Source organism: Myodes glareolus, chromosome 5 (genome assembly GCF_982192425.1).
Source record: "Myodes glareolus chromosome 5, mMyoGla1.1, whole genome shotgun sequence".
NCBI classification, from domain to species: Eukaryota; Metazoa; Chordata; class Mammalia; order Rodentia; family Cricetidae; genus Myodes; species Myodes glareolus.
In genome coordinates this window covers 91,401,063-91,421,467 of record NC_142030.1, presented here as the reverse complement: position 1 = coordinate 91,421,467, position 20,405 = coordinate 91,401,063, and the positions used below count along the sequence as shown (strand labels likewise).

General features: G+C 49.2%; 1 protein-coding gene across 17 annotated transcripts in view; it reads right to left on the bottom strand.

Moving 5' to 3' along the window:
* Nfasc (neurofascin) overlaps positions 1-20,405 on the bottom strand; it is a 171,768-nt gene that overhangs the window by 137,899 nt on the left and 13,464 nt on the right. Inside the window, exon 1 of one of the 17 annotated variants that reach the window (XM_087906526.1) lies at positions 6,817-6,975. The exons of the other annotated variants lie outside the window; for them this stretch is intronic. The gene's annotated coding sequence lies outside the window, so the exon portion shown is untranslated. Of the gene's footprint in view, positions 1-6,816; positions 6,976-20,405 lie in introns of those variants that run through there. 17 annotated transcript variants of the gene reach the window in all.

The following is a 20,405-nucleotide window of genomic DNA, read 5'->3' as shown; positions in this document are numbered from 1 at the left end:
TTCCTGACACTGCCCTTGGGGAAGGATGCAAATGCCTTTAGGGAGGCTGAGCCTTCAGGCTTCAGTGAGTGACGGGAATGTTCCTCCAGAACTTGGTGTCTGTTCCTTCTGGACCCTTTCTGAGTTAGACAAGATCGCTGAGTCTTCAAACCAAATGCAACTTTCAAATCACTGTATCTAAACTTCTGTCTCAAAAGCCTGTCCCCATGAGGGTAAGACAGACTGCCCTCCTACAGTCTTCTCTCTCTCTCTCTCTCTCTCTCTCTCTCTCTCTCACACACACACACACACACACACACACACACACACACACACCTGCCACACCTCCTTTTAGACAGAGCTGTCCTTGGAATGAGGTTTTCCACCCCAGAAGAGTGACAGGCAAGAGCTGACCCATAAGACAAGGACCAGATGAGGGCCATCAGGTTCCAACAGAGCCAAGTAACTCAGTCTGGTTCCCTGTTCTCATTCAAAACTGACAGGATTCAAGGTCTCTCAGAATCAGCACGTGATCTCTTCTCAAGGAATCAACCGACAAAACACACAATCCCCAGCTCTTCCCAATGGCAGCCCTGCAGCTCTGCCCTGACATCCAGAGGCACCAACACTGAGTCAGACGAGCCTTGGCTGGAGGGAGAGGTGGCTGGGGATCCGAATGCCCAGAGTAAAGGGTGGAGAACTGTGGTGGATGTTCCCCAGAAGGAAAGAGCTAGAGTCAACCCAGTCCTTATGACAGGGTGTGCACCCTCAAATCTGTCCCCTGACAGCTCTCCAGTGGTTCTCTTTCCTGGATGGCCCTCTCTCACAGACCAGGTTGCCTCTGCCTCTTCTCGGGGCTTTCAGACTCAACCCTTGCCTTGTTCCTTATGAAATTTTAGCTTGTTAAGAACACAAGACCCTCATCATCACTCTCTGCCTGTCTGCTAACCTTGATCAAACCACCCCTGGGCTAGGAGGTCCCACCACACACCTCCAGGGAGCCTCGGAAGGTCAGAGCAGAATGGGGGAGGAGTGGGCAGGAGGCCAAGCGCAGAGGGGAGCTTACCATTCACCGCTCCTGGCTTGTCCAATGGCGACTCGTCAGGAGATGTCCTTGTGGACAATTTGACACGGAAAGCTGACTTTTCTTAGGCCCTAGGCAAACTGAAGCCTGTATAAAATCCCAGCTAGACCCTCTCCCCTGAGTGCTGGCCTTCTTCTGTAGAGAAGCAAAGACAGCAGCCCTACCCCCAGGAGGAATCAAAATCATTCCTGGTGCCCCTGCTCCTTGCCAGGCCCCACTTGCCACCTCCCAGGCCTGTGTAACATAAACAGGGCTTTATTATCTCAAGCCCACCACGTCCTCTGAGAGTGCTGTAAATGGAACACCACACAATAACTTGTTTATTAATAATGGCCTGTCCCTCCCCTCAGCCTGGCTCACTTGCTCACCGCTGGATCCCCCTCATGCATAATGGAGGAGCTGTGTGGCCTGCGACACAAGCCAGGCTGTGCTCTTCAGGCTGAGGGGATAGATGGGGAGAGGTACCAGGCTGGGCCAGGCTCCCTAAGGTGGGGGCAGTGGGGAGCAGACCCACCCCCTGTTATAATTCAAAGACGTAATGTTAGTGGGGGAGGGAATGCTGAGTGGCAGCTCTGGGCCAGCCCTGCCCGATACATACATCCTATGTGAACCCATGCCAGGGCTATCCAGCAGCAATCCTGTTCTACCCAGGGTACACAGGGCTCTCCACAGCCTCCACACATTAGCTCACTTCTGTGTAAAGGTCTGGGGGCAGACTTTGCTCTTCCATTCAACACTCCATGACACTTTAGATACGAGTGAGACCACCTCACTCCCCCTTCCACTTTTGCAGACTGAACAACCCCAGTCCCAGCAGTGACCCTTCAGGAACCAACTTCCTCCTCCACTACCCTGTTTTCCCTCTGATGGGCAAGCTGGGGTTGGCCGTAGTTTCTGGAGAGCAGATCTCAGCAACAGCCTGCTGGAGGAAGTCTAGAACACCTAAACATCTTTAAAATGTTTACGTCCTTTGTCCTGAGCTTCATTTCTGGAAGTGATTCTTAAAAGAAAAACATCAAGGATGATAGGAATATTTAAGCCAGGGCTCATGCAAAGGCAGACACCCTCAGAATCTGTGGGAGCAATGCTCTAAGCCCTGAAGAAGACACCCAGACCAACACTCACATAAGCTCCGACAGACACGCAAGCGCCCTTCTTGTGAGATGCTGTCTGCATAGTGCCTGTGCCTACAATTACTCATCCCCACAGTACTGATAATTCCTAGAACAATTTAAACAACGTGTAAATCATTGCTCTACCATACTGTTGAAGGAACTATGGCAAGAAAAAGTCCACACATGTTCATACAGACAGATTTTTTTTCCTGAATATTAGTTGGACCCATAGTGTTAAACCTATATACATGAAAGGATATTTTCATAAAAGGCAAAAATGGAAGTAATAGAACACAGCAATTGCTAGGGAAAATGACAATTACAGTATGTCCACAGTTTGAAAGAAAATAGAAATGGAAATTGCAAATTCTGAAACCAAAGGACCTGGGTTCAAAATTTGTCTCTGTCTTTTATAGGCTGTGTTACTGTGGGAAAGGTACTTAGCTTCTCTGGGCCTTCATTTCCTTATTTACATGTTAAATGACAAGGACTCAATAATGACAGGGCCTGAGGTACAAGGTAAGCATTTTAAAAGTTTAAACCATCATCATAAGCAGTGAAACATGAGAATGAAATAATATTGGACACTATTTTAATAAAATGGAAAATTAAGCGGAAAAGGTAAATGATGAAAACAGAACGTAGTCGCTGAGAGTAAAATTATGGATAACGTGCAGGTTCCCCTTATGTCCATAGTTTCCACATTTTCTGGGAAGGACATAAACAACTGTTAGCAGGAAAAACTGTCCACAGGAATATGGTGGTTGGAGCACTGGAGATGGTGGCCTCAGCTTTGGGTATGGCCATCCCTGAGGGACATGCTTATCCTGAGTGACTTGTCTGCCCACCACACTGGGCACCTATGAGGTAAACAGCTCTTGCCTCTGGCTTCTCCAAGCCCATGTCCTGCCCCAAGCCCTGCTTCTCTCTGGGGCTGATGGCAAGCCATTTCTCTGGCCTACAACAAACACAGCCAGTGACATTTGTGGGGGACAGGGAGAGATGGGGAAGAATACATGGGGGAGGGCTGGCTTAGGACTCAGTCAGAACAGAGCAGGTGCCCTGGGTGTGGCTGGGCGACTGAGTCTGCCTCCCTCCACCAGATAAATGGGGGAAGGGTACTAATGCCAAACCCAGACTTAGCCCACAGTCAAGAGAAACAGACATGGAGGTGAGCTTCTGAGGAGCTGTGTGTACAATCAGGTGAATTCCCCCTGGTGGCTGTGGAGTGTGGGGGGATCCCAGAAGGTACCTGCTCCCCTCACTGCCTGCCACTTCTCCGCTGCAGAAGTTCAGCTCAGCCATATTGTGCCATTTCCCTGGCTTTTGTCTGGGCAGCCCACCAGCCCTATTTCAAAACCTCCGGGAGGTACATCTCCTTTCCCAGCCCAGGGAGCTGACTCCCCAGAAGGGAAGCGTGGAGCGGGAGAGCAGGAGTAGAGAGGAATAGCAGGCAGCAGAGGAATGCGGGCAAAGGAGAGAGCTGCCGGTCCACCTGAATGCGGGTCACATTTGCAGAGGACAGCAGGCAAGCCAGTTCAGGATGACTGCGGTGACAGCTGGCGGGCCTGGAGGAGCACTCATGCTATCCTGGCCAGGCAGCTGAGTCACGCTCTCCACTGCTTCCCATCCTCAGGGTCGCTTGCCTGCTGGCCATACCCCCACACCCAGGTAACCTCACGCACCAAGTCCAACCTGCTGGTTCCTTCTGTGGGATCACAGAATCTGCATATCATGCTGCAATACCATGATTTGGGGGATTGCTGGCTTTTGTGGCCGAAGACTGCCAGACAGAGGGAACAGGGTTAGGCTGAGCAAGCCAGAAGCCTCCACCCATTCCTGTTAGCTGATGGCTTACTTCATCTCTGGGTACACACTCTGGTCCAGATTGGAAATCAAATGTTATTGTAATGGGGAATCTGAAATCACAATAGGTTCTGTCTGAAGAGCTTAGGCAGAAGGTGGGTAGCCCTCTCATAGCTGTGGAAAGCTTGGCACTGAGGGGCAGGTGGGTCACCATCCCTGAGGTCTTGTCCCGGACTGACCTAGCGTGCACAGGGCTGGCAGTGGTTGTGGGGAAGTCCGTCACTGAAGCCAGCCAGCTCAATGTGCTATCTTGACTTGATAGGAATGGGAAAGCCCTAGGAGAGCGATGAAACACATCTCTGGGAATGTCTGGGAATGTGTTTATGGAGAGGGTGAACCAAGGGGAAGGCCCAGCCTGAGTGAGGGTAGCATCATTTTCTGGGCTGTGTGCCTGGCTGGAATCAAGGGAAAAGGGAAAAGTTCCTGCAGACATCGTATGTTTCCTGGCTGCTGTGAGAACTGTTCCGCTCTGCCATGTTTCCAGACTGGACTGACATCTCTGGAGCCACGGGCAAAACAAGCAAGTCCTCTCTTGAGCTGTGTCTCTAAAGTATTTGGTCACGGTCCTGTGAACATCTGACTAACACGAGCCTCTAGAGCGATCATGGCCAAGAAGGGACCACATGCACCTGTTCCTGTCTCTGCTCAGGTGTGGTCATATGGGTCAGTCTGTGGCTGTGCCAATGTGTGGATGTGCAATTGTGAGTCTGTGGGAGGCATAGTGTGTGTCTCTGGGGAAAGGCTTCAGTCTCTCTGTGTGGATGCATGGGTGCTCCAGTGGGTGTGTGCACGTGTGGTCCAGGGAGTATTTTAAAGTGTCTGCATGCACCTGGCTGGTGTGTGGGTATATATGTTCTAGGATATCTGACTGTCTTGTTTTAAGTATGTGTCTTAGTATGATTCAGTATACATGAGTTCAAGTCTGTCTCAGGTGTATACAGACAGTTCGGTACACGTGTATTCAGCTGAGTTTACAGGCTACTCTTGCTAGTGGTCGTGGTATGTATGTGTGTGTCTGGTGTGGTGTGGTGTGCTAGATAAACCCATGTTCTAAAATTAAGTCTTCCACATTTCCTTTATCTATTCTTCGGTTGAGGGGCATCTAGGTTGTTTCCAGGTTCTGGCTATGACAAATAATGCTGCTACAAACACAGCTGAACAAATGCTTTTGTAGTATGATTGAGCATCTTTTGGGTATTTGGTCAAGATTAGTATTGCTGGATCCTGAGGTGGGTTGATTCTCAATTTTCTGAGAAACTGCCATACTGATTTCCAAAGTGGTTGTACAAGTTTGCATTCCCACCAGCAATGGATGAGTTCCCTTTACCTCACACCCTCTCCAGCGTAAGTTGTCATCAGTGTTTTTGATCTTAACCATTCTGATGGTATCTCAGAGTTGTTTTGATTTGCATTTCCCTGATAGCTAAGGATGTTGAACATTTCCTTAAGTATTTTTTGGCCATTTGAGGTTCTTCTATTAAGAATTCTATTTAGTTTTGTATTCCATTTTTAATTGGGTTATTTAGAATTTTAATACCTAAACTAGTCCCTCTGAATGTGGTTGACAGTTGAATTGCTGGGGAAGACTGAGGGGCCACTGGCAGTGGCACCAGGATTTATCCCTACTGCATGTACTTGGCCCTGTTCTCTTTGGATGTACCATGCTCAGCTTAGATATAGTAAGTAGGAAGGACCTTGGACCTTCCCCAAAGCAATGTGCCTTACCCTTTCTAAGGAGTGGATGGGGGTGGAGTGGGAGGGTGTGTGGAGGGAAGGAGGGAAGGGGAGGGAGTGGGAACTTGGATTCATATTTTTTAAAAATCTAATAAAATAAAAGTAAATTAAAATTGAGTCTTCCAGTCTTGGCATGATTTCTATTCTAGTTCCTGTATGTGTGTTTGTTGGATGCATGTCTACCTTGATTTATGTCTCCATGTATGTATGGTGCATAGATGTGTGTGTGCGCGCACACGTGCGCATGTGTGTATGTACCCATGGTGTATGTGCATATATGTACCCACGGTGTCCATAGAGGCAGAAGCTAAGGATGGGAGGACTTGCAGCCCCACCGTCTCCCTGTTATTACCAGAATGTTCTCCAGTTGAAAACAGAACAGCATTGAGAAACTCTTCTACAGGTGACCCCTAGGGACCTCCTGTTCTACAGAATACAATCCACCTGCCCCACGTAGACTTCCAGAGGTCTCACTGCCAACACACAGTAATCAAATGCACTGCTTTCTCCCAGAGGCAGAAAAAGGCCATGTCCACACCTTGTCCTTTTCTGATCCTAAGTCTCTCACTTCATCTCTTCCAGGAGAGCCCTAACTGGGCCCGTCCTGTAGGGCCAAGTGCCGTGCTCCCTCCTCCAAGAGGTCTGTCCAGTCCTTCAGTTGGAGGTGAGCAGCCCCACCCTTGGTTTCCAGAGCAAGTCCTGTATGTCCTCTCTAAGCCCAGGCTCCATTCTCCTTCTGGTGTGATAATTAGCAGCCCACCATGATTGCCATCAGGAAGCCCGCCTTATCTTTGCTGTTTCTTGGAGACCTCAGCCAATGTTTTGTACTGACCTATGATGTCAACAAGATGAAGAGGGGAAGAGCAGGTACCATCTGAAGCTATGAGAGCTGATAGGGACAAGATGAGAGCCAGAGAGACACCAGGTAAGACATACTGCAGGGCCAGGAAAGGCCTTTCTATGTCTCCGGACTCAAACTCTGCATGTGAAGAAGGTAGCTTCTTCATTCTCAAGAGACACGACTACCTGAGAACTGACCTCTCTCATGGACTTGATGTGCCTCCAAGGTCCCATCCATACTAGAATTTGCTTCTGACTCCTGCCACCAACACGGCTGCTTCATCAGATGCATTCCTCAAGGCTGAGGTTCTCCTGCATGGGCTGAGCTTCATCTCTGGGAAGATGGGCTTGGTTGGTCTCCGTCCATGACCAGCTAGACATGACAGTTCCCAGAGCAGAGCAAACCCTGACAGTCACTGGAAGAGAGGGGACAGGAAGTCCTCTCTAAGGCCTGGTGCTAGAAACAGTTCCTTGACAAACTAAACCGAGAGGTACCATGTGACAAGCAGTTTCACTCCTAGATGTGTATACCTGAAAGAACTGAAAACAGGAATCTGGATATTTACACACAAATGCTCATTTCACCATGATTCCTAACAGCAACAGGTGAAAACAACCGGACTGTCCTCAAGAACAAGAGGAAAATACGATACGATATTACTTAGTCATAAAAAAGATAAAGGGGCTGGGCATGTGGCTCAGTCGATATGGCACTTGCCTAGTTAGATTTGGTCCCCCACTATCATAAATAAATAAAGAGAGAATGAAGCCCAGATACATGCTATAATGTGGATGAACCCTAAAAGCACGATGTCGGGGTTAGAGAGATGACTCTGGGTTAAGAGTGCTGGTTGCTCTTCCAAGGGACCCAGGTTGGATTCCCAGCACCCGCATGGTAGCTCACAACTGTCTGTAACTCCAGCTCCAGGGGTCCAATGTCTTCTGTTCTGCAAGATCCTGCACATATGTGGAGCACAGGGTTCACACAACCCCACACGTCTACATAAAAATAAAAGATAAACACTTCAAAAAATTAAAATCTTAAAAAAATTATGCCAAGTGAAAAAAAAAACAGACACAAAGGGACAAGGATGGTATGATTTCCCATCCATGGATGAGCCAAAATAAGCCATCCCTAGAGATGAGAACTGGACTATGAAGGGGCTGGAGGGTGGGGAAGAGTAGCTACTGCTTTATGGCTCAGGTGTCTAGCTGCAGAACTTCAGAAGGTGAGGGTAGCCACTGCTGCCCAGTGCTCTGGATATAGAAAATGCCAGTCTATTATAAACTTGAAATGACTAAAACCATTTAAATGTCTGCACATCCATAATTTCGAACTTAGAAAAAAAGAAAGGCTGTAGCATCCTGCCCTGCTTTGCCAGCAAGCGCTAATATGTGACCCCAAAGAAACGACTCCTGGGAAAATGTTTTCCGAGTAGCTCCTTCCCCTGGGGGCAGGATTCTTCAAACCTTGGAGCGAGTTACCATGGTGACAAGGGGCAAGGGGACCTACACTTGGCTCTGAAACTCCCCTGACCTTGTCATCTACTTCCAGTCCTGGTTGCAAATGAGGACAGTGTCACCATCCTCGGTGCCTTTGACATTTCCTGAGAAGCTGACGGAGCTTCTTTAGCCACACCCCTCCCCCAGGCCACTCCCTGGAACCCCCATCCGCCCTCTCTGTCTCTGCCAGCTTTGGGTTTCCAACAAGGAGGAGATTCACTCCACCCATTTGGTCAAACATCCCTGGCACACCGGCCTAGGTGCTTTGCCCAAAGCTACTTTTCCAGAACATCCCAAAGCTGGCTAAAATGCTTCCTTTTAAAGGTCATTCCTGACAGTCCAGACATGTTATTGAAAAACATTCAGAACTTAACTCACCAGCCTCCCTTCTCTTCACATTGCCCCCTCTCCCACCAAGGCAGAAGGATAAACACAGCACTGTTCTCTCCGTGGTCCCCTCCCTAGGTTCCCTTCCATCCTTAGTAATATGGGCACACGTGTTCTAAGTCTGGGTCCCTCGCTGGCTCTTTCCAGAGAACCCAGTGTTGGTATCAACCATCTCAACCACACTTCCTGGTTCTATTTTAGAATTCATTCCCTTAAAACTCCCGAAACTCAAATCTTCCTTTCATTTCCTAAAGGCGAACATAATTCAATAACCACTCATAGCAGCTTTTATTATAAACCTAGAAAGCTGTCTGACTCGTCTCTCAAATGAATTGGAATTTATACATTTAAATGAGTGTTGTCTTCTTCAGAGAGGTCCCCGGGGAGCCTCTCTACACAGCTGACAATGTGCTGCTCACGCTTAGAGCAGGAGTTTCCTTTTCTTTCCTTCTTTCTTTGTTTTTCTTTTTTAGCTCTCTCTGTGGCACCGCCTTCAAAGCCTGCTGCACACTCTGTAGTGGGCCCCATGGAGGTATGATTGCATCCCGCAGAGTACATGCGATTTCTTTTCCTTGGCTGAAAGATGGAGCTGAGGATGGGAGACGGAGAGGGGTGAAACAGCCAGCAATGGCATTTACTGCCAAAAGCAAAGAAAAGGGGGGGGGCTTTCAAGGCTACAGCCCAAGAAGATGAAATTATATTCTGCGTGGTGGCTTCCATAAAGAAACAGTGTGCATCTTCAGGTGGTGGCAGCGTGAAAGTGAATCAGATCCCGTGACAGTGAAAAGTGGGGAGAAAGAACTCCACCGCTGTCCCGACATTCCCCAAGAGAGCTTCAACCATTGTATTTAGTTTTGACCAGGGACTCGGATCCAGAAACTTCTCTCACGTGGCCCCCAGACATGAGCCTGACGGCAGCATAGGGAGCAGCAGATGGTCTCCAAAACAGATGTGAAAAGGGAAGCCAGAACTGCCCGTCCTTCAGGAATTAAACTCTGAACTGCCACGTGACCCGGCCCCGCTGCTGGGAGCACCCCCAAAGAGTTGAAAACGGTACCCAAACAGAAGCTTGCACACGAAAGTGCTCACGACAGCAGCTTTTCCATCAGTCAGGAGGGTAGAAATGACCAAACCGCCTGTCAACGGACGAGTAGATAAACGGGTCATTCGGACGAGGGCATAAAGTATGATTCTCACCAGATCAATGGTTTAAGCCTTGCAAACATAATGAGTGGAAGGAGCCAGACACCCAAAGTCACATTAACGATTCTAGTTACATATGTCCAGAGCAGCAGAGTCTGCAGAGGCAGAACAAGAGGCTGCCAGGGACTAGGAACCAGAAAGGAAAATGACTGCTTAACTGGCAGGGGGTTTCCTCTGGGGGCAACTGAGGTCCTGGAACTAAGTGTCAATGAATTATACACTTGTATACACTTGAGCTCAGTACTAGAAGGCTGGCATGTGAAAGGCCCCGGGGTTCAAACCCAACAGGGAAGAGAAAAACAAGACAAACGTAAATTCTATGTATATCTGTTTCTCTACATGAAAGAAAGGGATAAAGCTGGTACACATTCTATCAGGAGAGGTCTGCAAATGGGAGAACAGTAACTGTGGAACCCAGTTAGCAACCCTCCCTGGCAGGAGGGTTGGAGACCCTCAAAAGTAGCTGAGTGGACAGGGTAATTTAGAGGATGCTGCCCAGCAACAATCAGCCCCACGCCCTGGCCCTTTACCGCCTCAAACCATCAGGCCTGTCATAAACACTGTTTGAAGAGGACTGTGGGGCCAGGTGTGGGAGAAGATCTCCGGGGGAGGGGGAGGCAGGGGGAGCCTCTGAGCAAAGTGAGCAGAGACCTTTGTAGCGCCTCTGTGCCTCCCACTCGCCCTAAACCTGCCTGAGCATCATGGCTGTCAGATTACCAACTACAAACTGCAGAGGAGGAGGGAAGGAACTGGCAGCAATGCCATCCTGCCCACCAGCAGCTGGTGGTCACCAGAGCCACCCAGCCTCACTTTCCGATGCTATTCCCTCCTATCCCGACCCCCACCAGTGCCCACAGATGATCCTGGTGAGTATCCGCATCCCAGCTCTGGCCTTAGCAGGAGCGGACCATCACAGCAGCAACTGAGCCTGCTCGCCAGCCTGCCAGCTTTTAGCCCAGAGGTATATCTCCCTAATCTTTATGCAGCAGGATTTACCAACACAGAGAAAAGACAAGACCCTTAGCAGCAATTACAAGACTAATAATGTGAAGTTCTAAATGACTATTATGGGCCCAGGTCTCTTATTAGTTATGAAAGCCAGCGAATCAAGGGAGCAGCAAGTTCTAAAGGGTGAGACAATAACTTGAAATTTTCAATGGTCTCATTTAGTAGAGCTAAGGGAGCCCCTGGAAATAGTGGGAGAGAAGCTCAGGAACAAGTCTGATCAAGGCCTTCTGTCCGTTGACTTCATAGCCACACAGACATTTCCAGGGCTCCTACTGTGTGGCAGTAAGGCAAAGTCCCTGTCCCAGCAATTACTGGGGTAGAGTGTGGGACACAGGGACTGGTTAGCTGCATGCTGACCATCCGTAGGAACCAGGAAAGAATGAAGGACTGGTTGCCATAGCCAGCAATGGGATGATGCCCTGCTCATAAGTCACTATGAGCCCAAGGGAACCTGCTACAGGGAGCCAAGTGAGGCTAGAGTCAGTACAGTCAAGTTAGGGAAGGCCATCAGACTGGCTAGAAGAGAAATACCCAGGGTTCCTGTGTTAAGACAAGAGGCCTGGGGGTCAGCCAGTGAAAGCACCCCTTAATTTTGACATTTTAGAAACAGAAATGAAGGTCATAGCCCTAATGGAGACAAAGTTGTCACAACCACTGAGGGCCCAAAAGTCCCTGCAGTGAGCAGATGTGTAATGAAGTGGGCCCAGGTGCAGGCAGGCTGGATTCCACAAAAGGATTCTTAGGACAGAAGAAAAAAGAAGGGGAGGATGTCAGCTAGAAAGCAAGAAAAGAGAGAAAGAGAGGGAGGGAGGAAGCTGAGTAGAGAAAGGCTGCTCTGAGTGGTAACATTCAAGAAGGTCTGTTGCCATGGCAACACCCTCCTGCCTGGTACCCAGGAATAAATTATTGATCGGGATAGTGGTTCTCTCCCCTTCACAAAGCCCCCAGTGCCCTCTTCACAGCCATCGTATTCTCGCCCCCACTCCACTTGCTCTGTATTTGCCTGCGAGAGTCACTCTGAGACCCAACAGGAGTCCAGAGCATCACAAGGTCTCTTCCACATGCCCCAGGCTGTCCCTGGCCACCATGCAGCGTTGCTATTGCCGCCACCTGTTAGAGATGAATTGGGTGGTCTTCAAACTCACACTGAAATGCTAACACACTGGACCTTAGACTGATAGGCCAGCTAGGTAATATGCAGTCACTATTGCGGACTCTAGTCCAGTAATAGCCTGGTAGGACAGGGGACACAGACAGACACAGAAAGAAAAGGGTGTGAAGACACACAGAGGAGGTAGCCGCCTATAGCCACAGGAAAGAGCTCTCAGAGGAAATCATCCCTGGGGACATCTTCACCTCACTTTAGCTTTGAACTGGGAGGAAATGAATGTCTGTCGCTGAAGCCACCTGGTCTATAGTACTGGGTTTTGGGGTAGCCCTAGAAAACCGTCACACCACCGTCTACAGGCTTTGCCGGACTGAAAACTATCTCAGTCATGGGGTCAGAGGACAGTGAGATGCCATGTATTCCTGCCTTGAGCTCCAGGGCAGAGGCCACCAGAAAGGCAGGACAACCAGCCCTGAACTCAGCCACAGTCCGGGCAGCAGGTGGGCAGGGCAGACAGGGCAGGAGACAGCGTCTGTCCTACATCACAAACCATCCGGTTTCTGGGGGGCGGGGGTTCCATCCTCTAGCCTAAGAAGGCAGAGCAGAGTGAGACCCAACAGCAGGGGGAAGAGCAGTCAAGTCCCAGGCCCCTGCAGATGAGCTAGGGCTTGTTTTCAGGAAGACAGAGAGCCTGCTGTCCAACTCTAGTGGCAGAACTGAAGGGGAGACCTTAGCTCAAGAGATAAGCATCAGGCGGCAAGAACGCATAGGTCAGAATTCCACACAATGCCAGTGTGGCTGTAAAGTAGCCACAGCATGATGGATGGCAGGGTTGCTGTGTGACCCTCAGTTCATCCCCAGCAGTATCCCCTCGAGAACCAGAATTGGGCACACTCCTCGCACAAGCACCATGCCTCTGCTCACAACAGCATCGTTCATGCAGCCAAAGGTCCACCAGCTGGTGACTGGTGAAGGAAGCTGTGTGCAAATCCAATGCAAAATAACCCAGCCCTCAGAGGAAGTACCGATGCACGCCACAGCACTGGTGACCCTCCCGGGTATCAGCGAAAAGCGAGCGAAGCCAGACACAAGAAGTGTGTGCTCTGTGCTTTCGCTAGTGTGCAATACCCATCTCTGTCAAATCTGTGCAGAGAAAGCACACAAATGACCACCGGGGACTGAAAACAAGGGTGAGGATGTTGCTCACTGGGCATAGGACACCCTCTGCAGTAGGCACATTTGAAACTAGAGAGGGACGAAGCTGTGTAGCATAGCAAATCTATGGAGTGTCAATTAATTGTTCACTTTTAAATTATTGGCTTTTTTTTTTTTTTGGAAGGGTATAGCAAGAATTGAAGCAAGGGCCTCACGCATGTGAGGCTCGTCTTTAATCACTGCACTATATCCACAGGTTTTTGTTTTGTTCTTGTTTTTGAAACAGGGTCTCAAGGCTGGCTTTCAGCTTATTCTGTCCAGTCAGGTCTTGAACTTCTGATGTTCCTCCCTGAGTCTGTCATTAGTTGGCCTGACTAGACATGGCAGAAACTGTTGCATACACAGCATGAGAACTGAGCCTCAGCACTGTTTGTGGGAGATTGTTGTCATCCTTCTGTCTTTGCCTTTGTTTTGAAGGGGCGCTGTGCACACACGTCTGCCCTTCCTCTTACATGCAGGGAGGCAGCAGAGCCCTGGAGCCACGTACAGGCTGGACACCCCTAATGAAAATGGTCTGGAACTGGAAACTCTTGCGTGCTGACCTGGTATACTCACCTGCCATCAAGCTGCAGCTTGGACAGTGAGAAGAGCATTGTGCCAATCATGTGGATGGATTTTGCTTCCATCCCTCATTTAATGACTGAGCCTAAGTTGCAGAAATCCTGGTTGAGTGCTCCCAATCTGAGCACCTGGCAGTACCATTAGGAGGCCGAGATGAGGGCCTCTATGCAGGTAAAGGGACACTGGACACCATAAGGCACGAGGGGAAATAAGGTGGCATTGGGAAATCACTGACGCTCTGTATGCTGATAACCATGTCTGGTACAGTACCTTCAGGACCTTAGCATCCTTGCCACAGTGGGTCTGAAGATCAGTTGCCTGGCTACCCAGAAAAGACTCAGCAAGAACTTCCCAGGGGACTGAACTGCTCCTGCCAAGACAGGGCTGGAATCGGACCTTAGCTAGATAGACCTATCTCTTGGTGCCAAGCGAGAAGAAGAATCCTCCTGTCCAGGTGCTAGGCTGAGCTGCCTGACTGTCTCAGGGATGTATGCCTGGGGGGGGGGGAGGGGGAGGGAGGAGGGCTGACAGGCTGGAAGGACTCCAGAGGGGTTCACACTCACAAGGACAGGCAGCCTAGTGAAAGGAGGCAGAAACCAGAGAGTTAATCCCAGGGTATGAACGATTGTCCAAGGGTCCCCTCTCTGCTTACGCTGGCTGCTGGGAAGCCACAGGTAATTAGGACAGCTTAGAGGATTTCCCAGGTCAGGAGGTTGGGAGGAGGTGACCTAACTGGGCTCTGTCAGGGCTGAGCTGGTCCCTTTCCAGTTTGGAGTGGGTTGAATGCCATCCAAAAGGAAGGGACCCCACGTGGCAAAAATAGAGGTAGGCAAGGCTACTCACCCGCAGCCCCACGTATACATCCCCTCAATAAACTCAAGGCCCGGAGGAGAAATGAGGGAGGGGCACAGGAGCCAGTCCAGGAATTTGGCTTCTGCTGAGTGTTCGAGATCAGACGGGAAGGCTGGGTGGGAGAGGACAGCAAAGTGACAACTGCAGAGGGTAGGCTGGTCATAGAAGTTAGGATAGTGGCCGAGGTTAGGCCGGTGGTCGAGGTTAGACCAGTGGTAGAGGTTAGGCCGGTGGTCGAGGTTAGACCAGTGGTAGAGGTTAGGCTGGTAGTAGAGGTTAGTGACCGAGGTTAGGCCAGTGGTCGAGGTTAGGCCAGTGGTAGAGGTTAGGCTGGTGATCGAGGTTAGGCTAGTGACCGAGGTTAGGCCAGTAGTCAAGGTTAGGCTAGTGGTCGAGGTTAGGCCAGTGGTTGAGGTTAGGCCAGTGGTCGAAATCAGGCTAGCGGGCAAGCCTAGGTTGATGAGACAAGTCAGAAAGTTCATCATCTAGAATTCCCCTGAAAGAAGAACAGAAAAAGGCCACGTCGAAACTCCTGCAGCTGATTCTCCCGAGTCCTCTTTCTCCTCTGCTCCCCACAGGCAAGCTACCCTTTGCCAGGAGAGACCTGAAAAAATATGGGACTGGCCCAAGGGGTGAGAGCCAAAGAAAGAGAGTTGTAAGAAGCCCAGCTGAGAAATTCATTCACACCCACACCACGGGGATTCCCTTCCCCAAGTGAGGCAAGCCGAGGCCACCAGAAATGTCTCCCGACTTGTCAGGACACAGAGAGTGCTGGCAGGGACGTGTCAAGAGACCAAGAGCCACGCGACCAGCTGAGCTCAGGGCACACACAGCATAGGTCTTCCACAGACAGGGGCAGAACGCAAGGCATCTGTTCATTGAACATGTCCAATCTCACTCACGACAACAAATCCTGAGGTCCCGCTGCTTCATGATGACACCCCAAAACACTCTGGAAGCCCGAGACAGGCCTAGGTATAGAGGGTGCAGAAAGAAGACTCCAGACGGGTGCTGAAGAGGCGCTCAGGCTAAGTGGGACACATGCAACCTCTCACACACAGGGAGGGAGAGTGGGGGTGACCAAAATTGCTGATTAACGTATAAAACTGCAAGCTAACGCGACCATGGAAACTAAAAGCTCTCCTCGACTATCTGCAGCAAATGTCAGCCCCAGGCCAGCTTACCCCAGAGCCTAAGCGTATTCCAAGCCGGCCACTTTCAGTGCGGATTCCAAATACATAAAAGCATTTGTTTTTAGCCTTAACCAGAGAAAAAGGAGAAAGGATAATCCAGGTACATTAACAAAATTGTATCAAGTCATTTGCTCCTAAAATGTGAGCTAAGGAGAATCCGGGATGGGCTTCCCCCAGCCTGCTGCCCATCTGTCACTGCAGCCATGAAAACACCAAGCCAGGATGGTAGGAAGCCACCCAGGGACTGGACTTGTGGCAGAGCTGAAGATATTCTGGGCTTGGAGAGACCCAGGTGTGTCCTGAAACCAAGCCCATGAGAAATTCTCAGACCAGACCATCAGACCTTCACCTGAACACAGACCCCAGTCCTCTTCCAGAGGTCTCTGCAGCCACCCCCAAAAGTACCTAAAATTTCTGTCTTTATGTTTATTTGGTTTTTATTTGTTATTTCCCTTTGTTTTGGGACAAGAGCTTGCCATATAGCCCGGTTATATTGGAGCTCACTGTGCAGCCCAGGCTGACCTCACACTTACAAGTGCCAGGATGACAGGTGTGTACCTCCATGCCGGCTTACTTAGATCAGGCATGTCCAGGAAGGTGGCAAGAGCCACTTGGGGCACTATATCCAGTGCTCCTGGGAAACCCAGTGCCAGGCCCCATCTAAGGGCTAAATTCCACTGAAGAAATTGTAGCCTCAGGAAGAGAGGGCCACCCTCGGGTCTGAGTCTTTGGCGGCTCCAACGTTGGAGTCACTATCATCCCAGGCTCAAGGTTGACAGCCCCAGCTGCAGCGCGGCCAAGATGCAGAAGTGGTCGGCCATTTCAGCTTTCTCTTCACCTGTCCGGGGACGGCTCTGCCAGATCTGCTCTCAAAGGTTCCCTCCACTCAGGCAGCCAAGGCTCTAGTGGTTAGAAAGCTCTCTGCTAGTCTGGAGAGCAAATCGCTCTCTGGCAAGTGAGTTCTCCAATATCACTCATGACAACAGCTCAGTGCTAACAATGTGTCCCTGTTCCTGTCCAAAACATGACACTTGGGGTTTCCAGGCCCTTCTGTTCCTTAGGATCCAGAATGGCAGAGCCAGGAGGATCCCAGAGCTTGCTCTCTGATGGCTATCATCTTCTCATCTTTGACTCGTCCTGGAAACTGTGTGCATCTGCTTGGGTTTTGTCTGTTAAATACTTATTTATGTATGTATATGTATCTATGTGTATTTATGTGCGCATGTGTGGCCAGGAAGGGTCCTTTGTTGCTAGAGTTACAGGCATTTGTGAGTCTCTCTACATGGGTGCTAAGAACCAAACTCATCTTCATGACTGAGGTGCAACCACTCTTAACCTGAGCCATCTCTCCAACCCTGTTTGTTTTTGAGATAGGGTCTCACTATGTAGCCCATGCCAGACATGGTTTCACTGTGTAGCTCAGGCTAACCTTAAATATATAATCTTACTGCCTCATCCTACTGAGTGCTGGCATTATAGAACTGAAGTGCCATTCTTAGACTTAAAAATATAAATATATAGATAACTTTGGTTATTCTATGTTTAAAATATGCTGTTTTAGATCAGCTTGTTTTAAATTTTTATGAGATATGATTTTTAACATAATATTGACTAGCAATTACTATACCCATAAAAGCAAATTTCAATTTTTCTCCCATTTAGTAAAGGCAAATCCCATTCAATTTGTCTCAGATTAACTAGATAAGAAAAAAAACCAAACATTTTTTGATGTCTTATCACACCAGGCTCAGGGGTCAAACTGCATTCTAATGATTTTATCAGATGTTAAGGGATAAAAATAATCCAAGACATAAAAATAATCCAAGACATAAAAATAATCCAAGACTTCTCTCAGACCCACATCTGGAAAAGTGCATATTTACTGCTGTGTAAGTTTTCAGGTATGTTTCTAAAAGCAGTCGGCTTGAAGCTGTCTATACGCACATCTTTATTATAGGTATTTACTTGCAAGAAAACCCACTTTTGACATAACTGTCATTTTTTTAAAGCACTGGCAACATTCTGATACTAACACAATAACTGTCACTAAGTGAATGTAATCTGGTAACCACTCTCTTAAAACACATTTGTGGAAGCCGTCGGGAGTGCTCCTCCTTAACTCCAAGAAGAGTCCCATTTGACCTGCAGGAACGGCCATGCCAGGGACAGCTGGGCTGTGCACACCCCTCCCACCCTCCTCAGGTGAACAAGAAAACAGGCATAAAAGTGTTTGTTGAGCGGCTGGAGAGATGGCTCAGAGGCTAAGAGCATTAGACGCTTTTCTAGAATCAGTTTTGGTTCCCAGCACCCACATGATGGTTCGCAACTGTCTGTAACTCCAATTCCAGGGGATTCAATGTCCTTCTCTGTCCTCCCTGGGCACACACATGGCACACAGACATATATGCAGGCAACACACATGCACATACGCACACACACACATTAATTAATAATTTTTGAGGTTTTCATTGCTTAAGAGCAGAAATGAAGTCAAACACTGTCACAAGCAGTTTGAGAGCCCCAGTTCCAGAGTCACGGGCTGGGAAAGGAGTGTTGGTAACTATTCTTCATCATTACCTCACTGAAGTTTCTAGAAGAAATCGAGTGAGCTAGCTGAAGTCACCTGGAGTCAGCAGCGCAGGCATTAGTTCTGGGTTTCCCAGCTGTGAATTCTCTCTTCTCAAGATGTCTGTTAGGGAAAGAATGGCTCCAAAGCACCATTGGAGGGTGGGGAGTGGAGCGTCAAGGCAGCGTCACAAGGTCAGACAGGGAATGCGTGCACAGGCACCTCAGAACTCAAAACAATACCTGTATGCCTAGGGGCCCTTGGGGCCGGACACCTTTTTCCCATAGAAGGCACTTGGTAAATGTTTCCTGTATAAATAAATGGACGCGTGAACGAATCTCAGGAAAGATGTCTGTCATCAGGGGCAGGATCTGGCGCCTGGTCCCAGAATCTTGCTGTGACAGCTTGTGTCCACTTTTCTGATTTGGGACAGGAAAAGAGATCCCCGCCCTCTGCTGCTGACATTTTTGAGAGCAGAGGACCAGAGCATCCCAGGGCCAGAACACAGAGCTGGGAGTTGGGGAACCAGGGCTTGGTCCTAGCTCTGGACCTGCAGTATGAGCGTCACTTGGAACTGTGACAGGAAAGGCAGTCTTGTGTTGGACCCCAAACCGTAGAGACTGGGATGGGCATATCTGTGCTCTAACAAGCCCCACAGGTAATTCAGATGCAAGCTAAAGCTATGGGTCATAGACCAACCTGCTGAGGCGTCTCTTGTGCAGTTCTGACACTGTCTACCCCAGCCTGGCCAGTGAGAGGAAAATGCCCTTGATGACGACCGGAATCACCAGCAACATGACATATCAGTTCTCAGAAGGTGATGTGCGCACACGCTAGCATAGCTTGTAAGAGAATTAGAGAGTCCTGAAGACGCTGATATCAGAATCAGGAACAGTGCGAGTCTCCAACAATGGGCTGCATCACCCTATTTGGGATACCCAACCTGTAAGCCTTGAACAGAACTTCCAAAAAAGTTGCCCGAACAAAGCAGATCACAGGCATCAGTACAAACATACCTCAGCATACACTTGCTGAATTACACAGGGGGAAACCACTCAAGAGCCCTGCACTTTCATTATGCGATGCTCAAGCAAGGCTGACGGCACATCAGAGGTGGAATGGGCTGCGACGACATAGACCAAGCACACAGGAAGCTCTCAACGTCTGCAGATGACATTCTTCAGTCTCACTACTGTTACTGCTGCTTCTGCTTTAACAAAATCCAGGAACGGCAAGGTAAAAGGCCATGACCTCGGCATACCCCATCCCTAATAGGGCATACACCTAATTGTGGTGTTCAGACCAAGTTGTCGTGATCAGTTCTCTCTCTCAATCTAGAATCACACAACTGGTGACTAGTCTATCTTTCCAGAAAGCTTAATGCTTGCCTTTCTCCCTCATCTATACACACACACACACACACACACACACACACACACAGAGAGAGAGAGAGAGAGAGAGAGAGAGAGAGAGAGAGAGAGGGCTTCTACAAGTACCATTGGAAATTCTATAGTAAAAGTTGAACAAGTGCCAACCGCCCAGCTGTGGCTGAATATATGGCTCATAGTTCCCTCCATAAAGGCAACAATGAACAAGTCAGCTAGCCAGTAGCCACATAGCCAGGAGCGAGGCACAGAAACAATGGGCTCTTCCTAGGCTTGGCTACCAAGTCCCGTGGCTGCTGAGACCAGGCCTTGGGACCCTGCCAGGACTAGGAGAGTACAGTGCTGGTCACATGGTGTTCTGGGTCTTATTCACTGGAAGGGGTCTATCACTGGATGATTGTTCTCCACCCCCACGTAGGAACCAAGGTCCTGCTTCACACTAGACAGAGAGACATCCACAGGCCAAGATCCGGGCTCGCCTTACCTTGCCTCACATGCTGGATACTCAACAGATCAACACTCCGGGCTGCGGGTTCACAATAATAATTACACCGTGGCTTGGTGGACCAAGCTGGCGTGGAATAAGGATAGCTTCAGACTACAGGGAATGGCTTGCTACGGAAAGTGGACCCCAAACCCACATCCTGAAACATGCACCTCACTTCTACTTCAGTTTTGTTGATTGACTTTCTTGGATCATTTTTTCTCATCCTCTCTTGGTCTCTGTTTAAAAATCAGAAAAGTCATTCCACCTTCCTCTCCAGCCTTGGACCCTGTGAGTGCGGCCAGCAAGAAAGAAATGTGGG